This window comes from Myotis myotis, unplaced genomic scaffold (assembly GCF_014108235.1).
Source record: "Myotis myotis isolate mMyoMyo1 unplaced genomic scaffold, mMyoMyo1.p scaffold_m19_p_20, whole genome shotgun sequence".
Classification (NCBI taxonomy): Eukaryota; Metazoa; Chordata; class Mammalia; order Chiroptera; family Vespertilionidae; genus Myotis; species Myotis myotis.
In genome coordinates, this window is record NW_023416325.1 from 8,512,553 (window position 1) to 8,538,177 (window position 25,625).

Below are 25,625 nucleotides of genomic sequence, written 5' to 3' on the forward strand. Positions count from 1 at the left end.
GACGGCGCCCGAACTCCTGGGTCAGGGTCTCCGGGCCCCGACGCTCGGGGCGCCCCCCGCCGTCCACGTGCGCTCCCGGGACAACAGCAGGCGAGGCCCGGGCGCGCCCCCGCCGCCCCCGGCCGCGCGCGCGCTCCGCCCGCCCCCCTCGCGCGTCCTCGCGCCCGCGGCCCCGGCGGCGCGCCTCTTCTCCCGCGGCGGGCGGCGCGGTGCGGGGGGCGGAGCGGAGGAGGCGGAGGCCGGGCGCGCGCGGCGAGCGGGGCGGGGGCGCGGCGGGGCGGCTCTGGGGCGGCGGGCGAGGGGCTCCGAGCCGGCGGATCGGAGGATCGCGGACCCCGGCCGACTCCGCCGGGCGGCGAGCGCGGTGCGTGGCGGCGGCGGGGCCCGCGAGGCCGCGCCGGGAGCCCGGCGTCCCCGCCCCCCCGAGCCTGACGGGCGGCCCGGCGGGATGAGGCGCTGGCGCGGGGGGCGCCCGGCCAAGCCTCCGCGGCTGCCCCGGGCGGCCAGGCGCTAGGCTCCGCGGCGCGGGCGGTGCTCGGCGGCGAGGACCGGGAGGACGAGGAGGCGGAGCGGCGAGCGGCGGGCCCGGCGCCCGCAGAGGGCAGACACGGAGCGGCGATTGGGGCGCAGCGAGGCCGCAGCGGCGCGGCGGGGCCGCGGGGCTCGGTAAGGCGGGGGCCGCGGGCGGGCCGGGGGCGCCGGTGACGTGGGCAGGCGCCTGCGGGGAAGGCTGCGGGGGCCTTGCTTTCCTTTTTGGAAAGAAAAAATGCTTTTTTCAAGTCAAGGTTCCGGATGGAATGTGCTTAGACCATCTCGGGTTTCGCCGGTCCCTCCGCACTCGCTGCCCCAGCCTCCCGGGGGGGACCGGCTCGGCCGACCGCCTTCCGCGCCAGCATCGCCCGTGGCCCCAGGGCCTCGGCGGACCGGGCCCGGCGGGTCTGGCCGCTGCGGGGCTGCGGTGCGGGGCTCCCCGCGAGGCTCCCGGCGGGCTCGAGCCGCGACTCCCGGGGTGGCAGAGGGCACCGCTCTCGGGGGGACCGCCGCGATCCTTCCCTCCGGTGCCGCCCCCCATGGGGGATGGGGGGGGGCAGCCTGGGCGACAGGTCTCAGCTCGCGGGGACTCCCGTGGAGTTTTCCCTCCCATCGTTCCAATTGGCTGAAGTTGCTGCTACATATTGGACGACACTGGTGACTTAGTGCATATCCGCCCCCCTCCCTTGAACTCCCCGCCACCCCCTTATCTAGCTTTTCTCATTTTGTTGACTTTAAATATTTATGTTGAAAATTTTAGCACACTGATCCCAGGACACGGTAGGAGGAGAGCGTCCAGCCTGATTTCTTAGTTGTGGTCCTACTTCTGGACCCCTTTTCGCATCACCTTCTCTTGCTGAAGCTTAAAGAAGGTGGAGGCCAGAAGGATACCCGGATACCCTCCCCCTGACAACCTCCCCCCCCCCCCCCCAAAGCCGGATGCTTGGGATGCAGTTTAATAGTTAGCTTTTAGGAAATAGAATTGGGATAATTATAATTTTGATCCGCACGCAGAATTGCAATTTGCGATGCTTGGGGCACTGCATGATGCTACATGGGTAGCTGGCAGCTGGGCCGCATTGCATTGTCGTCAGCCTCTCTTTTATTTCCCATTCTTTCCGACTTTTATTTGGCACAGATTTAGACCTTTTAGGTCAGGCTGAATGGGAATAACTCCTGATACATTGTTGGCTTTTGGAAACGTTGTCTGTATTCCTGTTTCTCCTGGGAGCAGAAAAAAGCATATGGTGCCAGAGGACAGTGGCTCAGAGTCCAGAAAATGTGCTAGTTCGGTCCAGTATTTGGATTTATTGTTGCAGTAGCTTTGGGTAGTGATGGTTGTGATTCGTTCATATATATATATATATTTTTTCTTTTTTCTTATTGGGTGAATGGAAGTCTGACGGGGAAGCCTGACATTTGCTCCTTGGACTTGAGAGTGCAGGACATAGAAGCTTTCATTGCTGCTACAGCATGATCTCAAAGTTTTTCAATTACTCGTTGGTGCGGACTCTTTTTTAATAGGGCTGTTTGCGAAGACGGGGGAGGATGCTGTTCTGATTGCCATTTTCAGGAAGAGCTAGAGTCCAGTTTAGTTTTAAACTCGAGGGTGCGGTGATGCTTAGTAGAGGAAGTCTCTACGGTGGTGGGAGATTGCAATTGTGCTCCAGCCAGATATCTTCTCCCCATCGGCTTGAGAGCAGGCCGCGGAACAGAGCAGCACTTTGGACAGAGGCTTGTCCAACCGAGCTGGGGTGGAGGACGGTGGTGCACATGGAGGTGGGTGACACGGGGCTAAGCGGCCCAGAGAGGAAATGTGAGTTGCAAGGACCTTTTGCAGTTACATAACTGTTTTGTTTTCCAGGGAGAGACTAAGAAGCAGCCAGGCAGGCTCAACTGTCACGAGAGTCTTTGATGTTGGTTTGAATTCCAGTAGTTATATGTTCCTTTTATTTTCGCTTCCCAACCCCCCAGGTCATTTTCCAATCACCAGAGGCTAATTAATCCGCAGTGGGGCTGAGATCTTCGTGTCAATACATCCATCCTCACTTCTCTCTCTCTTCCTCTTATCCTTTCTTTAGATGACTTAGCAGTGTTTTCCCTTTCCAAGCTGGGCTGGGTGTATTGTCTGCATCGCGTATATGGATTCACTGTTGACTGTAAATACATTTAACAAGTGGCAGGGCCTGGCTGCTGTTTTCTTCAGAAGACCCTGGGTGGGAGCAGAAGGAAAAATGGCATGAAACAAACTAAACATTGTTCATTGGGTAGTTCAAGCCTCATGAGGAACGAGAAGGTGTTAGATCGCTTCCAGTTCCCAAATTCTGTGATTCTGCCTCATCCTTAGGAAATCCATCACATAGCACCTACCCTTTGGAACTTTTGGAGTATTTGATTATTCTGGGGCAGATGGCAAAGTTGAGAGAGACTTTGAGGTTTTTTAAAGCCTCACTTCAAAATATCAAAGGAAGGTTACAAGTTAGGATTTGTGAGAAGAGCTGTTCAGATATATATATATATATATTCCCCCCCCCCCCCCCCCCCGCATTATTTAGGACAGAATTGGCAAAATCCGGCCTGCAGCTTGGTTTTTTTGTATGGCCTACAAACCAAGAATGATTAAAAAATTTTAAGTGCTTGATAAAACACCAAAAGAATAATAATATTTCATGACATGTGCAAGTTATATGAAATTCACATATCAGTGTCCATAAGAGAAGGTTAACTTGCACACAGCCCTTCTTGTCTGTTTAGGGGTTGTCTGTGGCTGCATTGGCAGGTCAGCAATAGAGTTGCATTCTTGCCACAGAGCTAGCATTGCCTGCAAAGCCTAAACTATGTATTGTCTGGCCCTTTACAGAAAAAGTGTGCCAAACTCTGATTTGGGACTTAAAATTGTATGCCTGCCTTGGCACAGGCATTATTTCCTGTCATAGCATTCACCATAGGGGCTCAGACCCCTGGAAAGATACTGATTTTTGCTTTGGAGCCAAATTGGACTTGTGTTTGAATGCCAGCTGTGGAATCAACTTTGACCCTATACAAACTAGCATCTTGGTGCCTCCTTTGTCATCAGAGAATGATAATAGAATCCAGCTTAGACGGTTGTAGTGATGACTAAATGAAACATGGTACATGTCAGGCCGTAATACAGTGTAAGTGTGTAGGAAGCACTCAGTACGTTGTAGATGATGATGGTTATAAGTTCTCTTCTAAACATATGCCGAAAATATTGTACGTCTGTCGCCGTTGCCCCTATAGTATACAGTTGTTCTCCTGAATGGTAGGCTTACTTGTTATTGATGTTTCTCCTTTACTGAAAACATTAGTGTAGTTAACAGCTGATGATTGGAATAACGAGTAATTTTCCAGATGTTATATAGTACTTTTATTAGTCACTTATTTAGATGATTAAGAATGGGTAGGCCCTGACTGGTTTGTCTCAGTGGATAGAGCGTTGGCCTGCGGACCAAAGGGTCCCGGGTTCGATTCCGGTCAGGGGCATGTACCTTGGTTGCGGGCACATCCCCGGTGGGGGGTGTGCAGGAGGCAGCTGATCGATGTTTCTCACTCATCAAAGTTTCTAACTCTCTGTCCCTCTCCCTTCCTCTCTGTAAAAAATCAATAAAATATATATTTAAAAAAAAATGGATAGAAAGATAGTTTTGCTCTATCTTTTGGAGATCCTGGATTTTGATAATTTTCCATACTATTCTGTGTTTGCAAATTCAATTTAAATGTCACTGTTATTTTGGTACTGTCCCCCGCCCCCCCCTCCTTTTGGGAAGATATGTGAGATAAACCTGTTTTAATTAGGCCAGGGTTTGATAACTTTCCTTATATCTATATGGCACTCTAAGTCTTCCTTGTGATTTGCATCGGCATTTCTATAACATCCTCTTCAAGTTATAATAATAAAACTTATTTTTTTTTCTAAAGATAGACCTAGTTTACTATCTAGAGCAGTGGTTCTAAACCTGTGGGTCGCAACCCCTTTGGTGGTCGAACGACCCTTTCACAGGGGTCGTCTAAGATCATCCTGCATATCAGATATTTACATTACGATTCATAACAGTAGCAACATGACAGTTATGAAGTAGCAACGAAAATAGTTTTATGGTTGGGTCACAACATGAGGAACTGTATTTAAAGGGCCAGAAGTTTGAGAACCACTGATCTAGAGGGTTTAATACTAAGCTGCTTTTTGAAGTTTTTGGTTTAAATTATCTTACAGCCCTAGCTGGTATGGTTCAGTGGTTGGGTGTCTTCCAATGCACCAAAAGGTTGTTGGTTCAATTCCCTCCCGGTCAGGGCATATGCCTAGGTTGTGGGTTCAATCCCCAGTAGAGGGCGTGCAAAAGACAGCTGATCAATGTTTCCCTCTCAGAACAATATTTCTCTCTCTCTAAAAAAACAAACCAGAAAAACAAAAACAAAAAGAAAGAAATCAATAAAAAAAAAATTGTCTTAAAATTGAAAAATTGGATGTGCTTTTCACCTTTGAGTGCTGGTTTATTTAACATTAACCTCAAACTAAGAGTGAGCAAATAAACACAGACCATTGCTCTGACTGAGTTAAAACAGAATTAGGAAAAATTAAAAATGGAGCTGCTTTATGGCCCAATGATTCCTCTTCTGGGAATTTATCTCAAGAAACCCCAAACCATAATTTGAAAGATTATATGTTCACTGCAGCGTTATTTACAATAGACAACATTTGGAGCAGCCCAAGTGTCCATCAGTAAATGAGTGGGTAAAAAAAGCGGTGGTACATTTACGCAATGGAATAGTACTCTGCCGTAAAAAGGAAGAAAATTTTACCCTTTGCACAGCATGGATGGACCTGGAGAGCATCATGCTAAGGGAATAAGCCAGTCAGAGAAAGACAAGTACCGTATGATTTACTCATATGTGACATCCAATGAACAAACTGAACTACCAAGCAAAATAGAGACAGATTCATAGATAGAGAGTAGGGGTTGGGGGTGGGGTGGAGGGATTGAGCAAAGAAAAATAAAGAGAGAGAGAACTCATGGACACGGACAGCAGTGTGGCGATTGCAGGGGTGGGGTGGGGGGGGATGGGTGGAGGTGGAAGAGGACATGGAATAAATGGTGATGGAAAAAATAAAGTAAAATTTAATTTTCCAATTAAAAACCCCCACGAAACAGAATTGGGATCATTATAGCTCTTGCAGTCCTACAAATCATGTAGTTTCATGCCTTGGGTGATGCTTAAATGCAGTGGGATGGATGATCCAAGGGAGGTGACGGGGCATTCACGTTCTCGCACTGTCCCTGATGGACCAGTGGGGTGGATGGAGGCACAGGTTCTTCCATGACCCCATAGAGCAGAGCACCTGGGAAACTAACCTGCGGGACTCTGATGGTAGCGCCCCGGGAAGATAAAGGTAAAGAAGACCCACTATCATGAGGAGACGGGATTTTCTTTTGAGGTTCAGCTAACCTACCAACCAACCAGTTTTCTAGCTGAGAGAGAAGGTTGAGAGGGAGCATTTCCCAAGATCGTAAAGATTTGGTAAGATGGCTGTTTAGAGTTTCCCAGTGTACCTGGACTAGAGGGTCTTCCCTGGTATTTCAAGAAGGTTGTTTTAGGACTGGTAAAAGGACGTGAGGACGGAGGTGTTGGGTTTACTTTCACATAACAAACCTATGAACCAGAATGTTCATTGCAAGAAGTTGAATTTTGGTTTTCAGAGAGGTCCTATGGGCTTATGACCCCATATCCATTTACAATCTTACTTTATGTAATGGATTATAATATACACTAATATTGGAAGTTGCGGGGATGGAAAGTGTGGAAAGGAAGAGTATGTGACCAGGATGCGCTATGATATATTTACGTTGTCTCTTTCGGAAAAGATAGGCACCATACTCTGGGAAATAACTCTAAAGTAGACTTTTAATTTGTTTGCACTTAAAAAAATCATAATCATTATTATTTGGGGCTCAGCCTTGTGGTCTTGGGCAAGCTGTTTGACTGCATTGTCTTTATTCTCTTGTGTGGAGGGTGTAATTCCTGTTCCTTTTCTCACCAGAGAGATATGTGGTAAAAGGATACTTTGAGATGAGTAGCATTTTCAACATTTCTGAAGAACATATGCGGAGTTCAATAATTAGCCAGTGTGTTAAACACAGACATAAACATGAAGTAACTTTTAACAGGGAAAGGCAATTTGAACTTGGAGTCACAGGACCTGGGTTCCTATCTAGGCTCTGCTGTAAACAGTCTGTGACTTTTTAAAAATTCAATCCTCACCCAAGGTTATTTTTTCTATTTATCTTCAGAGAGAGAGTGTTGAAGGGTTAGAGGGAGAGAGAGAGAAACATCGATGTGAGAGAGACACATTGATTGGTTGCCTCCTGCACATGCCCCAACCGGGGGGTCTCGATGGAACCTACAACCGAGGTATGTGCCCTTGACTCGGAATCAAACCCATGACCCTTCGGTTGGAAGGCTGGTGCTCTAACCACTGATCACACTGGCCAGGGCAACAGTCTGTGACTTTGGACAAGTAATTTTTCTCTCTGAACCTCGTTTTTCTTATATCTATAATGAGGGGGGTCAGACTACAGGTCTCCAAGGTCCTTTCTTGCTCCAAAATTCTATGATTCTCTGATTTTTAAAACAATTTTTACGTACGGACCATCATCTTGCACTTGCCTAATTTCCATTAGACCCACCCAAGCAAAACTGGACAGTGTCTACTAGTTGCTTTACATCCGGTGGTCTTCTAGACTCAATGGCAATCTTGTCTCCAGTAGGATGAGGGAAACCAAATACCTTTTTTTTTTTTTTTTTATCAGCAAAAGTATCCTCTGAGTACACACGGTGCAGTTTGTCCCAGGCCAAAGGCAGCGGAAAGTAGATATGAAGGAGGGTGGCATGGACTCTCTGCTCTCAGGAAATGTTCACTGCGTTGGGAAGATAAACCATTATGAAAAGGAATATTATAAAGGGTAGGCGAGGGGCCAGTGGAATGATCTCTTATCTGGCAGTTGGAAGACCTGGATGTCCTATTGGAGAGGATACTTTGTGGCCTTGAGCATTTGTACAATGAACTTGGTAGACTCCCTCCAGCTCTGAAGTTGGACATATTCTCTGTGATGGAGAAACAGCATGTCTGAATCAGCCTATCGGGAAATAACCCAAATGAGAACTGCTCAATTCGGGCTGGATTTTACACTCATTTGGTGTGATTTAAAAAAAAAAAAGAAAGGATATTTTCCCATGGATTTTTAGAGAGGGGAAGGGAGAGGGAGAGACAGAGAGAGAGAAACATCGATGTGAGGGAGACCCATCCATTGATTGCTTCCCGCACACGCCCCGACCAGGGTTGGGGATTGAGCCTGCAACCGAGGTACGTGCCCTTGACCCAGATCGAACCCGGGACCCTTCAGTCATTGGGCTAACACTCTATCCTTTGAGCCAAACTGGCTAAGGCTATTTTTGCCTTCTTGAGGCCTCCACTTCTGCAGTTATTTTATTTCCTAAGTTATCATTCTCTCCTTACTGGATCATCTCGTTTAGGATACAGACACGCCTTATATTACCTGCCGCAGTGATGACTGACTTTTTTTTTTTGCCAAATGCCACTCTGTGGCTTCCTTTCAGTAAACAGGACCCTCAGGTTTTATCTGGGCACCTGGCAGCCCAACTAGACTGCATTCCCTAGCCTCTCTCTTACACCTAGATGTAGCCAGCCCTGGGACTAAAAGTTGGCCGAATGGATGTTACCAGAAGTGATGCGTGTGGTTTCTGGGTCATGGTCTGAGGAACCTAGTTGCCTTCTACTTCTCTTTCCTCCTTTTTGCCAAGGAGGATGTAGAGCTGGTGCGCATGCTCAGCCTTGCAGGCGAGAGCAACACTATAGGGGGCCGTGGACCAGTAGGACGGATTCTAGGGCGATTTCATGGAGCAGAGCCACCTCCCAGCCATGGACAGCTCATGTACCTCCGGATGGTTAAGGGAGAGAAGGATGAAATCCTACGTTGTTTGAGCCCCTAATACTTTAACTGAGTAACTCACCTTCCTTACACCACGCTCTCCTCCACCTTATGCTTCCCCTCAGCTAGTGCCCAATTTATTTATTCCCTTTTAGAGCAAGAGATGCTTATATTTGTTGCGTCGACCGCCATGGCCTGTATCTTGCCAAAGCCAGTGAGTATCAGTTCAGTGTCTACCTCTTACTGACCTCTCACCAGCATTTCACGTCGGACGACTGGCAACTTCCTTTGATCTCTTACCGGCTCATTCTCTGTCTTTTTGCCGGTTTATCTCTTCCCTTAACCCGGCTCTAAAATTTGGGATAACCCCACGGCTCTGCTAGGGTGATTTCATCCGTTTTCATGGTTTCTAATACCATTTCTATGCTGATGAGGATTAAATTCCTATTTCTAGTGATGATCCCCCCCCCCCCCATGCCCCCAGCTCTAGATTCATCTAACGTCATTCCTCCACTTGATGTCTAACAGACACCTCAAATGCAACATGAACAAAAATGAACTTTAAGTTACTTCTTCCTTCATTTATTCCTCCTTCTGCCTCTCACAAGTCTTTGCTGTCTCAATAAGCGGCTCTACCATCTACTGAGTTGTGCAGGCCAAACCCTCAGAGTCATCTTCCATTTTTTTTCCCCTTCTTATCTCATGTCAAGTCTCCTCCGCTCCAATTTCAAAATATAAACTGGACCTGACTACATCTCAGTTTTTTTCACGATTAAAAACCTAGGCTAGTAGCCTTTCTCCTCTGGAAAACTGCATCGTCTCTGTCCTTTCCATGTGGCCCATAGACAGGTAATGATAAATGTTAATCTGATCCTGTCACCTGCTTACTGGCTTTCTAATACACTTTACTCCAAAACTAAAATGTAAAAATTTTATGGAAACAAAACCACCATCTCGGCCACTTACCAGGCCCTGTATCAGTGGTTCCCAGCTGGGGAAGGTTTGGCCCTTAGGGGACATTTGGCGATGCCCGGAGACCTTTTTGGTTGTCAGGACTGGGTGTGGCGTGATGCGGGGAGTGTGCTGCTGGCATCTGCTGGGTACAGGCCCGGGATGCTACTAAATATCCTACACCGCGCAAGACAGCTCCCAACCGCGGAAGTAATGTAGCTCCGAATGTCTGTTGGGCACGATTTGGCTCCTGGCCTCCTCTCCAGCCTCATCGTCTATTCTCTCTTTGTTCACTGGGCTGCAGGCACAATGATGTTCTTCTTTTTCTTTCTTAATAGACTTTATTTTTTAGAGCAGTTTTGGGTTTACAGCAAAATTGGGCAAAAGGAAACAGATTTTCAACAATAAGATTTTCTTATTACCAACGTCTCCCAGAGTGGTATATTTGCTACAACTGATGAACCGACATCGACACAGCATTATCACCCCCAGTTCATAGTTTATATTAGGGCTCACTCTTGGTGTCATACATTCTGTACAGAGTAGTTTCACTGCCCTGAAAATCCCTGATGCTTCACCTATTCATTCCTTGCCTTCCTCCACCCTCAACCACTGGCGACCAGTGATCTGTTTAATGACTCCATAGTTTTGCCTTTCCCAGAATGTCATATAGTTGGAATTCACAGTATGTAGCTTTTTCAGATTGCCTTCTGTCACTTAGTAATAGGCATTTAAGTTTCTTCCATATCTTTTTTAAAAAATATATATTTTATTGATTTTTTACAGACAGGAAGGGAGAAGGATAGAGAGCCAGAAACATCGATGAGAGAGAAACATCGATCAGCTGCCTCCTGCATACCCCCCCTGGGGATGTGCCCGCAACCAAGGTACATGCCCTTCACCGGAATTGAACCCGGGACTCTTGAGTCCGCAGGCCGACGCTCTATCCACTGAGCTAAACCGGTCAGGGTTCTTCCATATCTTTTTAAGGCTCGATAGCTCATTACTTTTTAAGCGCTGAATAATAGTCCATTGTCCAGATGTCCCGGTACAGCAGTGTTTCCATTCACCGGCTGAAGGACATTGTGGTTGCGTCCAAGTTTTGGCCAAGTTTTTCTGGACATCATTTTTCACCTCCTTGGGTTACATGCCAAGGAGTGGGATTGCTGGATTGGAAGATAAGAGTGTATTTAGTTTGATAAGAAACCACCACGCTGTTATCTAAAGTGGCTGCACCATTTTCCACTCCTACCAGCAACGAGTGAGTGTTCCTGTCGCCCCACATCTTCTCTGGCCTGTGGCGTCGCCATGTTCTGGATTTTGGCCATTCTCACAGGTGTGCAGTGGACGATGCTCTTTTTTACCCATTGAACAAGCTGAGCACGTCCCTTCTGAGGGATTTGCACTTGCTGCTTCTTTTGTTTAGAATCCACTCCCCTCAGATCTCTGCACAACTGCCTTCTTTTCCTTCCCTGGAGAGGCCGCTGTGACTACCTGGACGCATGCATCACCCCAGTTTGTCTTCCACACGATCCCATATGCCTTCTTTATAGTAGTTTATTATTTATTTGCTTATATGTGTACCAGTACTTTATAATCCCCTTCTCCACACACTATTTACCTGCTGCTTCCTTCGCATTCCTACTTAATAAATAACTTGTTGCTGACAGAGAGGTGCCTGAGTCCGTTGTGGGGCTGGACGACAAGGTGTTCAGTGATAATGATAAAACAGAGGATTCAACTGGGAGCAGGAGGGGAAGTTGTGATTTCCGGGGGAAGGAGAAAAAAACCCTTGAGGCAGGCTGGCAAGAGCCTCTCGGTCAGTGAGCTCGGCGTGTCAGCATTTTGAAAAACCCTAACTTAACTCTGGTGCCGTGTCACATATAGAAATTTTTTGATATTTGCAACCATAGTAAAACAAAGACTTATATTTTTGATATTTATTTTATATATTTAAATGCCATTTAACAAAGAAAAATCAACCAAAAAAATGAGTTCGCGTGCCACCTCGGACACGAGTGTCATAGATTCGCCATCACTGCTCTAGGTTGTTAACCTTTGCCTAGTGATTCATTTTGTAGAATGGAGGAATTCATCCCCATTTTAGGGGGAGGCAGATGGCAAGAGTAAGCTGACAGCAGGGACGTTTGAAGAAAGGTTACTTCAGGATTTAACTTTAGTTTCGCCGTGGGTCTCGGGCCACCTGTGTCTGCACATGTAGTAGAGCTACAGCTTCATAAGACTGCGGAGTGCTGCAGCGTGGAGGCCCCTCGGGAATGTGGTCTTGCCTCTTCCCAGGATCAGAATTCCTTCCCGATTCTCCCTGGAAGAGGATCATGTGCCCCGTGCTGCTGCATTTTCAGCATCTGAGAACCCAGTTACTCACATGACAGCCCAGCTCTTTTTAAAAAGAGCTCTTCGTGTTGAAAACGCCCTGGTTTTATGAAAGTGGAATGTGGCTCCCTGCGTTTCCAACACCACACGGATACGCTTTATTTTTCACGTGATAGCTCTTTAGCTGTCATGTGAAAAATGGCTGGTTGGTTTCTCCTCCCATCAGCCTTTTTTCTCTCCAGACTAAATGTACTCATTTTCCTCACCGATTCCTCACATGACAAGGTTTTTAGCACCTTTTTCCAGGCCCATTCCTAACATGTTTTTGGGGACTCGGGGCAAGAATACAAATGGAAGTCCATATGCCACAAGTCTAACAATTTACAAGTTCTGAATCAAACTCACAGAGAGCTGTTCCACCTTGCCCAAACTTCATACTGACCGAAATCAGAGGCACACAGAATTCTCAGCCATGTCTGCGCTCTGTGAAGGACCAGCCTCCGACCTGAGGTCCCCTGTTCACTGTAGGCTCCTTGCACAAGGGACTTTGCACGTGCACATATGTGGACCCTCTAGCACAGTGGTTCTCAACCTTGGCTGCACATTAGAATCACCTAGGAATCTTTTTAAAATCCAGATTTCTGGGCCTCAACCTCCGGAAATTCTGTTTCTTTGTTACTAATGTTGTGGCCTCACCCCATAACAAAGAAACAGAATTTCCGGAGGATGAGGCCCAGAAATCGGGATTTTAAAAAAGATTCCCAGGGGATTCTAATGTGCAGCCAAGGTTGAGAACCACTGCTCTAGCACATACATCCCCACATGTCTTTCAGATAGCAGCTGCTTGACTTGGGTCTGGGGGTGTCAGTACTGATGAGGTATTGCCTACATGCCCTAAACCAGCGGTTCCCAACCTGTGGGTCGTGACCCCTTTGGCGGTCGAATGACCCTTTCACAGGGGTTGCCTAAGACCATCCTGCATATCAGATATTTACATTATGGTTCATAACAGTAGCAACATTACAGTTATGAAGTAGGAATGAAAATAATTTTATGGTTGGGTCACAACATGAGGAACTGTACTTAAAGGGCCAGAAGGTTGAGAACCACTGCTAAACGAACCTGAAGGATGTACTCAGGGGAGAGGCCTGAGCAGGTAGGCAGGACCTTCTGGGGTACTGGGCAGGATGAGGGCTGGGGTGTGTAGGCTGCAGGTGGGCACACCTTTTAGACCCTGAGAACAACTGACCCCCTGGTGAAGAGTGTGGCCAGAGAGAGGCCAGTGTATGGCCTTCCGCAGACCCAGGCCCAGGACAGGGGTCCCTATTGCGTAAGTCCAAGATAGGACTGTTCTATCACCGTCAGACTCTGATCTTGATTCTCTTCAGAGCCAGTTATCGTGGAAAATGTTAAATTCCCTCCTACAGTATTCCAAATTTGACACGATTCTAATTAGTGTGCTGGGTAATGCTCTGAACGTGTTACTGATGGGCCAGAAATACTGATTTCCCTAGTCCTCAGAGAGGGCTGTCAGCCACAGAGTGGCAAGAGCCTCTAGGCTGATCCCTGTTGGCTAGCAACAGCGTGGCTCGTTGACCCCCTGTGCCTGTCCCAGTGCAGTCATTTTCTGTAGGAGTCATCAGTGAAAAAGGTTGGGAAGCCCTGCTCCAGACTGGTGTAGGGTGACTGTGCAGCTCTCATTGTCTGAGTGTTTTACATACAGCTTTAAGAGCCTTTAAAAAAAAAAAAATCAACGTCACTATTTGGTTTGCCTGACAATGTTGGAGATGTCAAAGTAGGTTTGTGCCCTTCTTATTAATGAGGATACAAATCCAGGCTAAGTGGCTTAATCTAGCTACATATTCTCACTCAAGTAGGGCAGTGGAAACTAGAACGCCATTCTTCTGACTCTTATTTTGGTGTAGTCTTTCTACTAACCCAAATTGTTATTCTTGTACCTTTTTTGGACAACCTATCACTCCAATCACTTCAGGTTCATTTAGGGCATGTAGGCAATTACATTTATCAGAGTTTTTCTATCCCAACTTACGTGAACTGTGGTCCGGTACAGCCAGGGGTGAACCTGAGGAGGGGCAGTGAAGGATTAAGGAAGACAGATAAGAGAATACAGTTGGGGCCAGGTAGGATCACTGTGCCTGGATGAGGAAACAGTGACCCAGCCTGTACACTGAAGCTTTATTTTATAGTCAGAGCGCACAAAGCAAAACAAGGGGAGTGGTCAACATGTTTACAATGTTCTTGCGGGTTTCAAATCTATTTCATTACTCAGGCCTTGTTTTGGCAGCACTTGCTGCACCTCCCACAGCCCATTAGCTACCTAGGAACAAGGGGGCACTATAAGGTCAAGCTTAATTGTGCTAGGAGGGCTCTGGACTTGTATGTGGCTCTGCCACAGGTCAGTCCGAGGCTTGACCCTATAGCCACTCCCTACAGTTATGCTACTACTTTATTGTTGCTCCTTAACCTGAAGACTGAACTTGACGTTCATCCCTATTAATGGCATTATTTTTGTGTGAGTCAAACAATTGAGCAAGTGTCTTGAACCTGTGTTATCCATTTTGATAGCTCTCTTCTCTAGATTAGTGTCCAAAATTCGTGCAGAAGTAGGCCTTCCTTGCCCTGGCTGCCGGCACCGGCTTCCCTCTGGCACCCAGCACCAGGGCTTTCCTCACAGCCCCGGCTTCATCCGGAAGGACTTCGGGAAGGACATCCAGTCTAATTAGCATATTAGGCTTTTATTATTATAGATCAGAGTGATGTTTGTCTGAAATGGTCACCCCGAGTCATTTATAAAAAGTTAGATTATATCAAGGCAGAAAACTGTCCAATACTTTTTAGAAATAGCTCATAGACCAGTTATAAAATTCTGGCACTTAAATTCACTTCCTTTTAATTCAGTGCCCACTTTGTATTGATCTTTCAACCTCAGAAAAGTGTGGTCACTTGCTTAAGTCACCCAACTTGGTGGTGGATTGATCCAGAATCCGAATCTAGGTCTGTTTGACCTCAAAGTACCTGTGCTTTCCTCACTCAGTATTACCCTTTCCTCAGCAGCCACTGTGACTGACAGCACCCTCAGTGTTACCCTATAAATGATTTGTAAACATGCAGTTTGGGCTGGGGAAGGAATGTTTCCCAGGGTTATGTTCTTACGTTTAGAAAAACTAATGCTCTAATGTTACTCATGCACAGGACAGTTTGCCACCTCCCACTGCCCCCCCCCCCCCAAGAATTTTCTGGTGTAAATGTCAGTACCTTGAAGTTGAGACACCCTGCTTCAAGGGTTTTAAGTGGTTGAGGTGTGTTTGTATATTTAGCTGACAATCTCGGCGATAGGTATTGGAATGCGTGAGTGATATGGAACTCCTTGTGCCCCCATAGTTTATTTCCTAACTTGCCTGCCTCCCTACTTGGAACAGGTTGTCAGTGAGAGTAGAGCAGGATGTGTATCCATTTCCATTCTGTATTGCTCCTAGAGAATCTGGGATTAAAAAAAAATGTTACTGTTTCTCCTGCTCCTTTCCTCTCTCTAAAATCAATAATAACGTGTTTTAAAAAATAATATCAGTAGCGACTGTTATTGCTAACAGTATTTAATTAGTATTGATATACAGAAGCTATTCTTAGCCCTTACATACTAGTATGTGATCTGGTTTAATCATTGCAGTTGCCCCATAAAGTAGCTACTCATACTAAATTTTTTTGTGTGGTAATATTTGCATAACAAAATTTATTATCTTAACTAGTTTTAAGTGTATAATTCAGAACTGTTTAGTATATTCACGCTGTTGTTAGCCAGATCTCCCGAACTCTTTCTTTTTTAAAAAAATATTTTATTTATTTTTTTTCAGAGGGGAAGGGAGAGGGATAGAGAGAAACATCGATGAGAGAGAACACATTGATCAGCTGCCTCCTGCACACCCCCGACTGGGGATGTGCCCGCAACCCAGGTACATGCCCTTGACCAGAATCGAACGTGGGACCCTTCAGTCCGCAGGCCAGTGCTCCATCCACTGAGCCAAACCGGTAAGGGCACTCCCGAACTCTTTCATCTTACAGGACTATGCCTCATTTCTCCCTCCCTGCAGCCCTGATAACCACCAATTTCCTCTGTTTCTGTGAGTTTGACTACTTTAGACACCTCATATAAATGGAGTCTTACAGTATTTATCTTTTTGTGACAGACTTATTTTACTCAAAGTTCATCCATGTTGTAACACGTGACAAGATTTCCTTCCTTTTTAAGGAAGAATAATATTTCATTGTATGTGTATATATCACATTTGTTTATCCATTCATCCACTGATGGACACTTGAGCTGCTTCTACCTACTGGCTATTATGACTAGTGCTGCTATGAACATGGGTGTGCAGATGTCTCTTTGATTTCCTGCTTTCAATTCTTTGGATATATATTCAGAAGTAGAATTGCTGGGTCATATGGTAATTGTATTTTTAATTAAAAAATATTATTTTTAGAGAGAGGAAGGCAGGGAGAGAGAGAGAGAAACATCAGTGATGAGAGAGAACCATTGGTCAGCTGCCTCCTGCATGCCCCCCACCGGGGATCGAGCCCGCAACCCAGGCATGTGCCCTGACCGGGAATCGAACCATGACCTCCTGGTTCATAGGTTGACGCTCAACCACTGAGCCATGCCGGCTGGGCTGATTTATGCATTTTTAATACTTTTTTGCCCCTCCCAACTACTTTTGAATATCATTGGCATGTAACATGTAAGTTTAAGATGGGTATGTTGTGAAATGATATACAATCAGGTTAGTTAATATCTTCATCCCTTACATAATTCCTCCCCCCCCCTTTTTTTTTCTGGTGTGGTGCTAACATTGAAGATCTATTTTAACATCTCTCAGTTCTTTCATACAGTATGGTTAAATGTCACCATTGCTGTGCATTAGATCCCCAGAACATATTCATCTCATGGCTGGAGGTATGTACCCTTTGACTAACATCTCTCCATCTTCCCCGCCCCAGCTCCTGACAACCCCCTTTCTACTCTCTATTTCTATAAAATTGCCTTTATTTTTTTTTAATGCTCACCCAAGGATATATTTATTGATTTTTGGAAAGAAAGGAAAGGAGAAACAGATAGAAATATTGATGTGAGAGAGAAACATCTATTGGTTGCTTCTCGTAGGTGCCCCAACCAGGAATCGAACCTGCAACCTTTTTGGTGTACAGACGATGCTCTAACCAAGCCACCCAGCTGGGGAAAATTTGTCTTTTAGATTTCATATATAAGTGAGAGCATATAGTATTTGTCGAGGTCCAGCCATGTTGTTGGAAAAGGGTTTCTTTTTTTATGGCTGAATCATACTTCATTGTGCATGTATACATTGCGTTTTCTTGATCCATTCATCCATCATGGATACTTAGGTCTTGGCTACTGGGAATAGTGCTGCAGTGAATATGGGGGTGCAGATAACTCTTTGAGAGAGTGATTTCATGTCCTTTTCATACCCAGAAGTGGGATCGCTAGATCCTATGGTAGTTCTATTTTTAATTTTTTGAGGAATCTCCATACTGTTTTCCATAGTGGCTGCACCAGTTTGCATTCCACCAACAGTGCACCAGGGTACCCTTTTCTCCACAGCCTCGCCAACACTTGTCTCTTGTCTTTTTGATAATGGCCATTATAGCTGGTATGAGATGATACCTCATCATGTCTTTGATTCGCATTTCCCTGATGATTAGGGATATTGGACATCTTTTTATGTACCTGTTATCCACTTTCCTGTCTTATTTTAGAAAAATTCTATTGAAGCCCTCTGCCCATTTTTTTAATGTTCTTTTTTTGGTGTATTTAAAAGGTAGGGTATAATAATTGACTTTGTTGTTGGCTCATTTGTATGTTCAACTGTTCCCTATTGAGGGAATACGTTCTGACCTGAAATCGTAAAAACTTCCTTAAGTATAACACTGTATTTTAAAATGATTTTAAAATAGTGTTAGCCGGGTTTTACAGCTCTTTATTTGTAAGTTGGTTAAACTGACATCTCAGCATCAATTCAGTAAATATTTACTATTATTGGAAGTGGATTTGTAGGGGATAAAAAGTAGGGGCTTTCCTTATGCCATTTGTATTAGAAATTAAAAACAAACACAAGAGCTAGAATAATTTTAAATATAATATAGTACAAACATTTTTAGAAGTTGAGTAAAAATTCAAAGCTCAAGAGCTATATTTTAATTCTATTTTAGTTTATATCTGACATGCCCAATTTATTATTTCATGAGTAAACATTGTTTATGAACATTTTGTCAGTTTTTCATAATTTCTCTTAATTTGTATGTGAAGGGCGGACAAATTTCCTTGTTTATATAAAGGTTCCTATTCATTTTTCATATGGAGATATGGTAAGGGCTAAACATAAACAAGTTTAGTTATAAAAAAAATCATCAGAATTTGAAGATTTTATTTTCTTGCTGCAACAGTAGTAGAAGGAATTTCTATGTCATTGCTGATAGCATGTTAATCTCTTACTAAATAAGATTCTAATATAGTTTCACCTTTTAAAAATTACATTATTAATATTCTGGGAATCATTTAGTGAGACGTTTAAAGCCTAAACTACTTTGGTTAACAGAATAAATTGTTTTATCAACGCTTTGCTCCTGGTAGGAAGCAGTTTTCATCCATGTATTTGCTTAAGAGTATGTCCTGGAAACTATTTGGTGAATTCCTCATCACCCGCTTGCTTGGCATAAGGGAGAAGTTGGAAACAGGAACAAAGCTTGGTTCTTGCTGGCTTTATTTCTTGTAGCATTCCTGCCTAATCAAAATCGGGGCCTGGCTTGAGCACCCAGAGGACCGGATTCATGTGGCCCTAGCTGTTCTTTTATAGGTTAGCCTCTTGAAAGTAGGAGGGGAAGGTCTGAAAGAGGAGAGAAGTTTTAGAAAATCTTCCAGATTACTTTTGGCTAGATTAGTGATGTAAAAAACATTACGATATTCTTAGTGTTTCAGGGCTATGGGCTTTAGAGGTAGAAAAAAAGAAACTATTGGTGAAATGAGCCTAGGAAGGCACCAGTGGTATAGGAATATTTCCGAGTCACTGAATTGCATGCAACAAAATCTGGAGTAATTTTTCCTTTTTTTTTTTTACTTTGGCCTCTTTTCCTTCTGGTAGCCCCGTTCAGAGCCACCTTATCCTCCATTTCAACAACATTTCTGTATTTCTATGATCTTTGCTGTGTGATGTGTTCTCTCTTGCTTCCACTGGATACTCAGTGAAATTAAAGGAAAAAGGAGCTCGGATTCGTTTTCTCTGAGGAGTGTGGCGTCTAGCACAGTGTAAACCTACTTTGCCTACCCCTGTATATTTCAGGCTCTTTCCTGTTTTAAACTAAAATGTATAACTTTTGAGATTTCGTACTTACGTATCTTGTCCTATTTTAAGAAAGAACTTTAAGGCATATAATCCTGTATGAAAACCCATAATACATTTCTTTCCCCCTTTTTTTTTTTTTTTTTTTTTTATCATGTCTGGATTAAATTAGAGAAAGACAACAAGGATGAGAAAAATCTTGAAAAACAGAGTGGGCAAAGCTTTACAGATCAGTGTTATAAGAAGTATGATAATTATGACACGAAGTTGTTAAGACCGTTACTGCCAGTGATGCTCTCGGTGTTTGGCTAGAATTAACGTTCATTTATGCCCAGGAAAATACGTGATTTTATTTCACAGTAGAAATTGAATAATTGATGGCTGAAGCATAAATGAAACCCTATGGCCCTTCGCTGAGTGATGCCCTTTCAGGCCTCAGATGTAAAAGTGCAGTGTAGTTGTTGCAGCCCATGTCATTGGAGGAACGGGGACAGAAGTTTGTTTGTCACTGCCATGGAACTGAGTATCAAGACGAGTGACCTTTGAACTTCTGTGGCTGTGTATCTGAACAAGGGATTGTTTGAGGATGGGAAAAGCTGCCAGAAGACTTGGGCTATGCTTTCTCCGGAATTGTAGAATGACCCTACTCCAGAAAAAACCAAAAACCAAAAAAAACAAACAGCTTAGTTGGAAGAAATTGTTATTGGCCTCAAAAGAACCTCGTGTCCAGTCAGCTAAATCTCATTGGCTATTCATGTTCCAAAGTGATCGTTTCTATAAAAATACTGCCTCCACTTGCAAAAATGGCGACATTAATGATTGTCGTTTTACGCACTGATAAGGCCGGTAGATGCGTGTGTGTTTTTTTCTCTCTGCAGTTCTTGTTATCTTCTTTATAAAAGTCCTCCATATCTGGGTCATGCTAATTCCTTAGCTTTCTTGTACATTGTTTAAAGGTTGGGCATTATCGGAGAGTGAAACCCATAAATATTGTCAAATGAATGAGAGAATCAATAGATCCACAGGAACTGTGTTGTGGTGGTTGTGTGTGTGAGGAAGGAGGACTAACGGCGTTTACGGCATTTACGGTATTTACGGCATTTATGGTAGTCTTTTTTCCTTTCTCCCAAGATGGTTAGTAAAACTTTACCGCCTCTCACTGTGAGAATACCGTAATTACGGGTATGAAAGCGCTCTTCTGCAGATTCGGAGTAGCTCAGCCTTGAGTTTACTGTTTGTTGCAATAACCAGTATTCAAACGGGGCTCAGATAATAAGGTTTTATTTCAAATCTGTTGTCCTTGGAAAGGCTGAGGAATCAATACTACTATTACCATTTTGGAGAAAAGCTGGTTCTGGATTATATGGTTGCATTATCCTATATAATAAAACCCTAATGTGCAAATCGGCCAAACGGTGAAATGACCGGTCGCTATGATGTGCACTGACCACCAGGGGGCAGACGCTCAACGCAGGAGCTGCCCCCTGGAAGTGTGCACCACTCAGCCAGAAGCCAGACTCATGGCTGGCGAGCACAGCAGTGGGGGCGGGAGCCTCTCCTGCCTTCGTGGCAGCGCTAAGGACCCCTTGGGGGATGTCCACCTGCCGGCTTAGGGGAGTGAGCCTAAGCCGGTGGGCGGACATCCCCTGAGGGGTCCTGGACTGCAAGAGGGCGCAGGCCGGGCTGAGGGACACCCCTCCCCCAGTGCACGAATGTATATATATATAATAGATATGATTATTGTATATATAATATATATGATTTGATCGTTGTATATATGTAATATATATGATTTGATCATTGCGCAATTATATATGATTAATAAAGCATGATGTTTGTATTTATATTAATGTGCTGATTCACCATTCAATAGTGCATGTGCTTCTAGGTGGCCCTCTTTGCCATCAATAATGCACTTGTGCATTTATTGTCACTTACTCTTAGGCAGTTCTCTTTCTGATCAGTGATCAGCCCATAGTTTGGTTTATAGGTTATGCCCGTTGCAAAGATCTGAGACCATGTTTATTAAAATGGATGATTTATGCAAGGAAAAGATAAAGAGGAGGACTGAAGAATGTGGGGGATAAGCTAAATATAGCATTATTCACATCTATTTACTGAGAGGAAACGTTTGTGTTGACAAACTGCATTTCAGCAGAAAAGTGCCACCTTGCTTGATTTTTAGTAAATTAAAAATAAACTAAAACAAAAACTAACTTGGATGAATGGTGAATAATGCTTTAGGTCAGAAAAGGGCAGACTGAGAATTCATTATTTATTGTGAAAAAAATTTGTCAGGAAATAATTACTCTCTATAGCAGCGGTTCTCAACCTGTGGGTCGCGACCCCTTTGGCGGTCGAATGACCCTTTCACAGGGGTCGCCTAACACCATCCTGCATATCAGATATTTACATGACGATTCATAGCAGTAGCAACATTACAGTTATGAAGTAGCAACGAAAATAATTTTATGGTTGGGTCACAACATGAGGAACTGTACTTAAAGGGCCAGAAGGTTGAGAACCACTGCTCATATGATTTAAGAAGTTTCATTTTTTGTGACTTAATGTTTTCTTACTACACATCTACAAACTGATTGTTTTAGAAACTTTAACCTTTTTTTTGGGTAATTTTCTATATAACATACTAAAATCAAAATATGAAAGGAAAACCATCTGGACACTCACCTGTTGCTGCTAGCTGAAGAAATGGCGGCTGTAACTGGCTTTTAATATGATCGTGCATTTACATTTCTTCCTGTAGTAAATAGTATGAAAAATACTTTGGAAAAATACTTGCCAGAATGGTAGCACAGAAAATTGAGCCACAAACTTATACATTGCTAAATTAAGAAAAATATATTCAGTGTTGGTAAGCACATCACTAGTAAACTCATCATAGCTGTGGCAGAGATTCCTAATTGCCTCTCTCATATCCATTTACCCCCTTTGCTTTCTAACAGAATGTGACATTTTGTTAGAAGCAGAAGTGTCCCTAGTTAAAAAAACTGCACATTTCTTCATTTCTTAGCCTCTTTTCCAGCTGGAGTAGCCAAGCGACAGTCCTGGCCAATGGGATGTAGGCAGAAATTTCTGGATGAAGTATTGGGGAAAGCCTTTTTACCCATTTCTTTTCCCTCCTGCCTAGAAATTAGACAGGACTAGAGCTGGACCAGTGTTCTATAGACATTTAGAGGAAAGCCGAGAGAGATTTACATTGCTACTAGCCCATCTATTCTTAGCTGTTAGTAGGTGCCTCTCTCTCAAGGTAGTTCCATTTCACTACCTTGTTTAAGCCATATAATTTGGACTTCCTGTTATACGCCTCAGCATATTAATCCTAACTGATATAATAATTTACATGCCTATTATAACGTACTTTCAGGAGATTTGGAATCTTGTGATACCTTAAGGGGCTTTATCTAACTTCAAAGCCAGAAGACTCAGGGATTTTTGGAATTACTTCTTGTAGATTTGATTGGACCAGCTGTACGTCCAGATTGATGGATGCTGGTAATGCTAGAGATTTGAAGGAAATGCAGGCGTATCCACAAATAGCATAGCATTTCCCACTGTCATTTCATCCACTCTTTCATTTCAAGTCCCTGGCTTCATTTGGCTGCATGATCTGTATTGAAACTCTTAGAGCTCCCCCTGAATAGAGGGATTTCAGGTAGTTCTAGCACAGGCAGGGTCATTTGGATTGTTAAGGACAGGAATCTGACCAATGGCCTGCTTTCCCTCAACCAGGGTTAACTATGAGATTATCTTCTCCCGCCCCCCCTTTTTTTTTAAAATAAAATGTATTCATGTGTAATATGCATACCAGGAAAGCACACAGACCATACAGGTACAGCTCTGTGACCTTTCATAAGCTGAACACGCGTGTAACCAGCATCTGATGAAGAAACAAATTTCTGTTGCCCTTGTGGATTACTAGCATCCAGACTTCAAAGAGCATAGGTTAGTTTCTGTTTGTATTTCTACTTTGTATGCATGGAATCATATAGAAGTCTTTTTAGTCTTTTTGTCTACTTGCTTTTGCTACGCATTTTCTGATAGTTATCCATATTGTTATATATAATTACTAGAGGCCTGGTGCACGAAAATCATGCACTCGGGGAGAGGGGGCGGTCCCTCAGCCTGGCCTGCACCCTCTCGCAGTCCAGGAGCCGTCAGTCAGACATACTTAGCTCCCACCACCACCTCTGCACTTGTGAGCCATGAACCCGGCTTCTGGCTGAGTGGTGCGCACTGACCACCAGGGGGCAGCTCCTGCATTGAGCGTCCGCCCCCTGGCAGTCAATGCACGTCATAGCGACCAGTCGTTGCGCTGTTTGGTTGATTTGCATATTAGCCTTTTATTATATAGGATACAGCACTTCTTCCCATTGTTGTGTAGCAATTCACTGTCTACTGTCGGTGGGCATTTGCATTGTTTCCAGATTTTCAATTTTATTCTTCTCACTATGTTTTTAAAGTTTGTTTATTTTTCAGTTACAATTGACAGACAGTATCATATTAGTTTCAGGTGTACACCGTAGTGGTTAGAGATTTATAGACCTTACAACGTGAGCACCGTACGGTTTTGACGATGATGAGTACTGCTGCTAAGAACATGCTAGCACGTACCTTTGGGTTAGCGTCTGTAAGTATTCTGTTGGGGATATATCTTGGAGTGAAATTGCTGAGTCATAGGGCTCAGCTCCACTGTACTCTCACTAACACTTTATGTCATTGTTTTTAACTGACTCATTCTGGTGGGTGTGTATTTTGTGAAGCACTTGCTCAAGTCTTTTGCCCATTTTTCTATTGAGTTGGATGCCTTTTCTTAGCATTTGTGGGAGTCCTTTGTCAGATATTTGTTTTCTGAATATCTTTTCTATTCTGTGAGTTACTCTTTCACTCTTTAAGTACATTTTGAGGAATAGGTCTTACTCATTTTACCAGCTTTTCCTTTATAGTTCGCACTTTTTGAGTACTGTCAAAAAATATCTTTGCCTATTCCAGCATTACAAAGATGATCTCTGTTTTTTCTTATGAAGCATTATTGTTTTATCTTTTATATCTGATTATTTTACCTTTTATATTTAGATCCACCCTCTTTCTAGGATATGAGCGGGGGGCGGGGTTCGCAATACATTTTTTTTTTTCATATGGACATTTAGTTAGTCAGCATCATTTATTAAAAAAAGACTCTCCTTGCCCTGGCCGGGTGGCTCAGTTGGTTAGAGTTTTGTCCCATACACCAGAAGGTTGCACGTTCAAATCCTAGTCGGGACACATACCTAGGTTATGGGTTTGATCCCCAGTTAGGGTACATGCGGGAAGCAATTGATCAATGTCTCTCTCTCTCTCTCTCTCTCTCTCTCCCTCCCTCCCTTCCTCTCTCTCTAAAATCAATAAAAAAACATACCCTCTGGTGAGGATTAAAAAAAAATTATCCTTTCCCTCACTACACTGCAGTGCCAACTTGGTTGTAAATCAGGTAACCAAATATATGTGGTTGTTTCTGCACTCTATTCTGTTATATTAGTTTTTCTACCCTCTTGCAAATGCCGTACTGTCTTAATTATTGTAGCTGTATAACAGACTTTGTTAACTGCTAGGGTTAAGTCCTCCAGCTTTGTTCCTTAAGATGGTCCTTAGGTGGAATTAATATTCATTTTGTGTGCCTTATAACTTCTGCCACATACATCCCTCAACCAACTGACTGAAATACTGGCTTGAACCACTTAGTTATCAAGAGAATCCAGTGAGGACCTCTAACCTCTTAATGGGTGTTCAGATTTATTGAGTAAACAGAATAATTTCATGGTACACACACAATGCATCCCATTTAATCATTGCTCACTTTGAGCATAAATCACTGCAGTGTGCACGGCAATCAAATATTTAGTTGAAATGTGTGCCTTTAATTGCTCCGATGGTTCATTTTCCCATTTGTAAGTAATCAGCTGTTTTGTTTGTTATGACCAGCTCTGTGGATGCCATGTTTGGGAATTAGTTTGCTTCAGAAAGATGAAACGGGAATAGTGAAATAAAAATAAGTCGAATCCATCTGGAAGGATGAATCATCTGTGCATGACATTTGCAGGCAGCGATCTTTGTTACGACGTGATATTGTCAATTGGAATACACTTCTCCCAGGATCCTGCCTTCTCCTTTTCCATTTTATGTTTATTCAATTGGGGGAAATCATACGCTTTCCAAGTAAAATAATTATTTTTCTTCAAAATGGATCATTCATGACTTTCCTTATTTTCTTTGGGGAGTGGGGAAAAGGAACGAGGAAGTAGGGAGCCTTCTGGATACAGTGATTATGTGTTCCCTTAGCATACATGACGCAATATTTAAAATGGAGACTATCTAGAGAAATTAAAAATATATGATCACTGCAGTAATTTCGGGGAAACTTTTTTCTGGTTTTTAAAATAGGGGCGCAATGGTCAGCCTATGTGGCCTGCATGGAAGT

At 43.9% G+C, this 25,625-nt stretch overlaps 1 protein-coding gene across 1 annotated transcript in view; it reads left to right on the plus strand.

The window, feature by feature from the left end:
- Nucleotides 1-285: 285 nt before the first annotated feature.
- ARHGAP32 (Rho GTPase activating protein 32) overlaps nt 286-25,625 on the plus strand; it is a 169,727-nt gene continuing 144,387 nt past the window's right edge. The window contains exon 1 of the mRNA XM_036353253.1: nt 286-666. The gene's annotated coding sequence lies outside the window, so the exon portion shown is untranslated. The remainder of the gene's footprint in view (nt 667-25,625) is intronic.